This window comes from Myodes glareolus, chromosome 7 (genome assembly GCF_982192425.1).
Source record: "Myodes glareolus chromosome 7, mMyoGla1.1, whole genome shotgun sequence".
Classification (NCBI taxonomy): Eukaryota; Metazoa; Chordata; class Mammalia; order Rodentia; family Cricetidae; genus Myodes; species Myodes glareolus.
In genome coordinates this window covers 84598479-84605803 of record NC_142032.1, presented here as the reverse complement: position 1 = coordinate 84605803, position 7325 = coordinate 84598479, and the positions used below count along the sequence as shown (strand labels likewise).

The window sequence follows — 7325 nt, the reverse complement described above, 5'->3', positions numbered from 1 at the left end:
CCCTTCTCCCAATACCCTTCTGCTCCCCCCACACCTCCTCCTCCCTCTCCCACCAAGTTTGAGAGAGGGCCTGGAATCCTGCCCTGTGAGAAGTCCAAGGCCCTCCCCGCTACATCCAGGCCTAGGGAGCTGTGCATTCATATAGAACAGGATCCCCAAAAGCCAGAACCTGCCATAAAAACAAGTCCCAGTGCCTTTATCAATGGCTTCTCAGTCAGCCCCCATTGTCAGCCACAATCAGAGAGTCCGGTTTGATCACATGCTCATTCAGACCCAGTCCAGCTGGATTTGGTGAGCTGCCATTAGAACAGGCACACTGCCTCAGTTGGTGAACCAACCCCTTGTGGTCCTGACTTCCTTTCTCATCTTCTCCCTCCTTCTGCCTTTCAACTGGACCTTGGGAGCTCAGTCCATTACTCTGATGAGGGTCTTTGTCTCTATCTCCATCCGTCGCTGTACCAAGATTTTATGGTGATATTCGAGATAATCACCAGCGTGGGACAAAGACAGTTCAGGCACCTTCTCCTCTGCTATCCAAGGACCTAGCTGGGGACATCCCCGTGGACACCTGGGATCCCCTCTAGAGCCGAGTCTCTTGCCAACACTATAATGGATCCCTTAATGCAGGTATCTTCTTCCCTGCTCCTATATCTGCCCTTCCTCCATCTCCACCCTCCTACTCCCCCAAGCTCTTGCCAGTTCTTCCCTTCTCCCTTTCCTCTTCCCCATCCCCTTCCCCCAACTTCACCCCCACCCCTGTCCCCACCCCCATGCTCACAGCTTTTGTCCTGCAATCTTGTTTGCTTCCAATTTCCAGGAGAATCTATATATGTTTTTCTTTGGATTCACAATGTTATTTGGCTTTGTTTATGTCTAGAATCTACAAATGAGTGAGTACACACCATATTCATCTTTTGGGTCTGGGTTATCTCACTCAGGATAGTGTTTTCACTTATTCTAAAATGTATAATGCATCTGCAGTTGCATGAGGGATAGTTAAAACACATTTCATGTAATTATGAAGTGGTTAAATATAGAATGTGTTTGTGCTTGTACATGGGGTAGTTATATCAGGTTGCGTGTAATAATGACCTGGCTGTTGTTTTCATTTGGGAATTAAGGATGACATAAGGAGATATCATTGTGTGGCAAGTTGAGAAGGGGTTAGACATGTGATGACTATTTTGATGACAACTTGACTACATCTGGAATTAATTAAAATCCAAGCCGGAGTGAGGGATTTTTTTCTTAAATCCTTTGAAGTAGGAAGACCCATTTTTAATCTGGGCCCCACCACCTGGTGGTAGCCTACATAAGGAGATGGGGGAAGGAACTTTGCCCTTTGCTCTTCACCCCCACCCCTGCTCCCTGCTGTTTCTGGCAAGTCCATTCCTTCACTGGCCTCAGAGCCTACGTTTTCCAGGATTCTGGTGTACACTGAAGACCCGCTGAGACATCCAGCTTCATGGACTGAACAACTACTGGGTTCTGTCAGTAGACTTCCATAGAAGTTCTAGTTCTGTGTGTGCCAGTGTGTATGTCTCTGTGTCCGTATGTGTTTCTCGTACATTTTCCTTGGCTCTTTATTTTTCTGTTTGTTTGTTTGTTTTGTCCCACTGAAAGACCTGGACAAATCCAGATCCCCCTAGCAGGAAAATAGAGCCAAAAATCTAGCAGGAAGAGAAGAATCAGATATCTAGGATTAGCCAGTTTCAGGGTTCCAGGAAGTAGCTGAAGATAAAGGTAGATTGTAATCTTGAGAGTAATCTTGAGAAACAAGGAGATTCCCCCTAGTAATTATCACCCCCAAGTAATTATCACCCCCTAGTAATTATCATTGTAATAGGAATTAACTGATTATGACCTTGAGAATGATCTTGAGAGGCAGGGAGTTGCCCCCTTGTAATCATCACTGGAATTTTCGGAATTTTCTGTGACACCCTCCCTGCCCCCCTTTTGGATTACTGGGCTGTGTGGTTTCTTCCTATAAAAACTACTTCTCCTGGTCACTCAGGGTCGAACTCTTCCCCTGCGTGGGTTCTGAGTCTCTGCCCCAGTGCACTGGTTCCCGTCTTGTTGTCTTGTCATTAAACCTCGTGTGATTGCAGCAAGGATGGTCTCTCGTGAGTTACTAGGGGAGTCGCGTCATCCCGAGGCTTGAGTGACAGTCTCCCGAAATCGGGGGTCTTTCACTTTATTTTTTCTTTAGATTCCTGTGGGTTGTCTAATGAAGGAGAGCAAGCAGGAGTATGGACTTCAGTGGGTGGGAAGGTGGGGAGGATCTGGGAGGAGTTGGGCCATTTGGAAGCATATACAGAATAGATTGTATGGAAAAACATATTTTCAATTTATAAATCAAATTTTAAGCAAATACAGTTTTAAAAGGATGTAAGTAAGAAAAAAGAAAAAGGAATCCCATGTAAAAAAAATTCAACCAGAATTTAGCCCTGAAAAAGTCATCTCAGAGGAATCATTTTTCTCTTGGACTTAGGAAGTTCCAGTCTGAAACATAATTTTAAAAAATTCTAAAATTTAGGCATTTCACAAAATGATATCCCATCTGTAATATTGCCTATACACCCCTTTTTTTATTTTCTACTCTAATTCTCTGTTTACATTGCAAAATAGTAATATAGGCTCAAGTCTCAATATGAGTTAAAACGTTAGGAAAAAATGACGTTCATAACCATCAGCACCAACATGTGAAGGTATAAGATTATTTTATTATTGTGTGTTTACACAAACATAAAACCATAGTAGAGAGTAAATAAGAGTAAAAACATAGCAAATCAATTTGAAAACTAAAATATTCTACTGACAAAGAAATACTGATTGTGATAATTTTGGGTTCCACCTCAGCCATCACTGAGGCCACAATAACAAGGTGGCAGGGTGCCAGATTTTGCATAGATGCTACACTCCTCACAGTATTGGATGGTACAAGACTCATCAGTAATGTCTTTGGCCAGGATGATCTTTTCTTGAATGATTTTGTTTGATTCAACACATCTTTTGACATCTTCACAATTTGCGAATCTTAAGAAAAGACACACACAAAATGAGCTTAGAATTGTCCTCTCCAGTGAATTCTACATCATGAGGGCTGTATGGGAAGTCCAGGGCTGAAGCCCATCACACATGTGACACCAGCCTTGGGGTGAAGCTCTCTGCTCCGTCCCTATCTTCCCCTCTCCACAGTTGCTATGCATGTGAACCCAGGTTGCCCAGGTTCAAGCAAGAGAGAGTGACTTGCACCCCAGTGGCTGCCTCAGCCCCATGAGACCTGGGAATGCTGAAGAAGGTGCTAGAGTTGGCTGGGCTCAGCTCTGGTCTTCACCATCTAACCCGGGAAAGGGACACCATTACTGCTGACAGCCTGCCTCTCTTAAATTTCAGACATGTCTCGTCTGACTTCCATCCCTGTCAGCTGTCCTCCATGGAGTCTCTATTCTCTTGACCCATTTCACTTTTCCCACAGCCACTGACAATGAATCAGGGGACATGTGAGCTCCCCAGTGAGTGGGCAGAGGTCGCTATAGGAATTCTCTGTGTGAGGAGGAGACAGCTCATGCCCAAGGCATCCTACTTGGATTCCCCAGTCTACAGTGTCAGAGAGGGAAAGGGTGCTTAGCCAGGGGCCTGTTAAACACCTGAAGGCACACTCCCTGGTGACAGAAAGCAATTTTGGCACATGCATGCTTTCCCACGTGGGAAAGCACACACACAAACACACACACACACACACACGCAGTCCAGGCTGAGAACAGTGGACTTGTAAGTTCTCACCTCCAAGCTAGAAGGGAAACCCTCAAGTTTCTGTACTCATCTGCCCACATCCTCTCAAACCTGACAGTGGTCCTTGACTTTCCCTACAAGAAGCCACTGTAGTAAGAAATGACCCTGCTCCCGCAGAAGGACCAGTGTCCCATTGAAGAAGTGCTTTCCCTCCCACTCATGTGACTTACTTGACATCCTTGACTATTTTCTTGGTAAGACAATAAACATAAATTAACAGCACATATATAATAGCCAGCAGACTGCTGGCAATGCCGACAAGAATCTTCAATTTCATGTTTAACATCTTTCACATCTGGAAGAGAAGATTGGGCAGAGGAGGTGGCTTCACTCCCAAATTCAGCAGCCACTTGGCCACTGCTGTCCCATGTCCCATCCCCCAGTGAGGAAGAAAGGTCCCAAGCATGGATCTTCATGAGTGTAAGTAGAAGGGACTCTGTCCAGGGAGGTCCACGCTGACCTCAGGTGGGTAAGAGAGTTTATTTGTGGTTTGAAAGGGATTTGAGCCAGGAGGTAATGGTGCAGGACTTTAATCCCAGCATTTGGGAGGAAGAAACAGGCAATCTCTGGGTTTAAGGCCAGCCTGGTCTACAGAGCTAGTTTCCAGAACAGGCTCCAAAGTTACACAGAGAAACCCTGTCTTGAAAAACAAAATATCAAACAAACAAAAAACCAGAAACAACAACAAAAGAGACTTGATTGTAAAATCCAGATCCCAGGAGCTGAGGGTCACAGTAGAAAGTAATCACTTCTCAGAGGCAGTGAAGGACCCTGAGCGAATGAAAAGCCTGCACTGGAGCTTCCCACACCTTCCCAACTGTGCTTCCTGAGTCAGAACTTCCTCCACCAAGTACACTGGGCAGACCTGTTTTATGGACTGAGGGAAGGACACTCCAAAATGTTATTGCCCTAAACTGCTGAGAAAAAAATATTATGTTAAAAGCTGGGTTTTTTTTTTTGAGGGGTGGGAGATCCCACAAACAAACGAAATAGGTTATGCTGTCTTAGGGTTAAAAAGATTTTGAAGGTGTCCAGCCCAGCTCTTGCTGAGCCTGAAACAGGCTTGCTCAGACCATGAACCAGCTTTCTCTGGAGTTTCTTGTGCCTCCTTCTGTTTTCTAGCAGGCTATGTGTCTCCCTGCTAAACATTTAACCCTCCCACCAAGCCCCCCTTTCCTGGACTTAGTCTAACATATGAAACTGGGGAGCAGCAAGTTCATAGACTACAGAAAACAATATAACTACAAAACATACTTACCAAAGTTAAGATGTCTAGCACTGAATTAACAACAATTATTTAAAGCACGCACACACACATGTGCACACACACCTCAAAATAGAAGGAAAAGGTTTCTGATATTGGTTGCTTCAGAAACCTGCAGTTTCTCAAACCTCTGATTTGAGAAAAGGATCTAAACAACTCTCTTAGAGCAGTTCAGAGACTTACCAACGTGCTCCACCGAGCGAGGGCTAAGGTCTGCCAGAGCTGCTACAAATTACCACCAGCTCCAAGCCAACCTCTGTGACATCAGCTTACAGTGCCCTTCATCACAATGCTGAATTCTGTCCCACCTCTAGGCATATTTTAGCTTTAAGAAAAGAGACTATTTTATATCTTTTAAAATCTAACAGTTGAGAGTCTGCCAATCAGAACCTGGACAACTGTTTCAATTATTTAAACAGAATCATAGACTGATGTTTTAAACCCTTGACATTATAAGCTACAGGTGTTTGACTGTGTCCACTTGTACAGTGAAATGAGGTGAAGCTGATCACTAGAATTCAGGCACACACTCAGCGACACTGGCAGGGTCTCACACCTCCTGGTTAAATAGCTGCAAAACAAGAAAGTTAAAGAGAATCCCTATTTTAGTCAAGTTTCTATTATATGATTTTTTTAAGTTTCTTTTCAGGCTCCATCTTTTTATAGTTGGGAATATAAGATAACCTAAGAGAAAGATCCATCCCTCCTACTGATATTACTCATGTTTGAGGCTTTATTCAGAACCCAGATTTCTTACCAGGAACAGAAGCATTTCTCTGATGAGCAAGTTCAGTTTTCATCTGAATCAAATTAACTGAGTCCCTTCCTTTGGAGCCTAACGTTACAACTGTCACCTAGGATCATAGATATCCCAGTATGCATCTCGACTGGAAGTAAAAATTATATTCAGTTTAAGAAAATATATATATATATATATACATTTTAATACATATATATATAATTTAGAATTTATATTAAAAATTCCAAGACCATGCCTAAGACTCAAGGGTATGTTTTAAATTTCACTCCTGTAAAATTAAAAATATATTTAAACTTCTAACATACAATGGCAAAGAATATACATCTTTCCCACTTTCAGACTGGGATTCCAGGAGGTCACAACTCTGCAGCTAGCCCACCCCTAACTCCAGGACATATGGTAATGACCAGTGCAGGGTCTCACTGTGGCTGGTGAGCTGTGGTTCTCTATTAACCTGTCTATGTAGGTGGGCTGGCTCTCTGTCCCGACTTCAACTCTCTTGATGACTTTTGTAGAGCTGTTGATTTTCAGTTTGTTCATCTTCTTGCAGTGAGCATGGCGATGACTTACATTCTTCATACAACTGAAGGAAACTCTGAAATCCCTAGATTCATTTCTACCCACCCTTCCCTTGTTGGGGTAACGGGAGAGAAAGAACCACATTTTGGCCAACTAGGACCATTTTCAAGACTTTGTGTGCAGACGAATCTACTACAAGGTTAAACATACTGAGATTGGTGCTGCATGCCTTTAATCCCAGCAGTTAGGAGGTAGAGGCAAGTGGCTCTCTGTGGCTCTGGGTCAGCCAGGGCTACATGGTGAGACCTCGTCTCAACAAACCAAACAGCAACAAACTACCTGCACCCACTGGGCTGGGAAGGTGGCTGGAAGTAAGAGAACTTTCTGCACAGGCGTGAGGCCGAGTTAGAACCCCCAGCACCCCCATAGAAGCCGGGTGTGGCCGTGTTCATGACTGTAACCCTAGCACTGTTGGGGATTGAAACAGCAGGATCACTGGGGTTTGCTGACTGCCAGTCTCCCTCCAGATTTAGACCCCGTCTCAAGGGAATAGGTCAGAAAGTGCTGGAGCAGAACACCCCATGTCCTTCTCTGGACACACACACACACACACACACACACACACACACACAAATACATGACTGCATGCACATGCCCACACATGCACACACACAAAATAATAGGCATCTGAGCTCACAGTACCTTAAATAGGTAGAAGACTGACACAGGCAAGAAGTCGGTGAGCTTTTACAAGGCCATTGCTATCTTGTGTAGAGTTATAATCTACTACTTTTATACATATTAATTAGAGTAGAGTGACATCGCTGTCCCCCTTTTCCCATTCATTTCCTAATCCCATCTAAAGGCTCTCCCTCTAACTCTTTTCATGCCCCTGTTCCCAACTTCAGAGCCTTTTCTTCTCCAATTATTACATTATATATCTTTAAAATTGTGACATTACAGAAGTTATAAAGACCATAAGACCCT

General features: G+C 43.9%; 1 long non-coding RNA gene across 1 annotated transcript; it reads right to left on the bottom strand.

Annotated features, from left to right (window-relative positions):
• Nucleotides 1-2703: 2703 nt before the first annotated feature.
• LOC148121488 (uncharacterized) lies at nucleotides 2704-6924 on the bottom strand. Its single transcript, XR_015738446.1, has 3 exons — nucleotides 5243-6924; nucleotides 3966-4090; nucleotides 2704-3036 (listed from the first exon to the last, which is right to left on the bottom strand). It is a non-coding gene; the product is annotated as an uncharacterized LOC148121488 (long non-coding RNA).
• Between the last annotated feature and the right edge of the window lie 401 nt (nucleotides 6925-7325).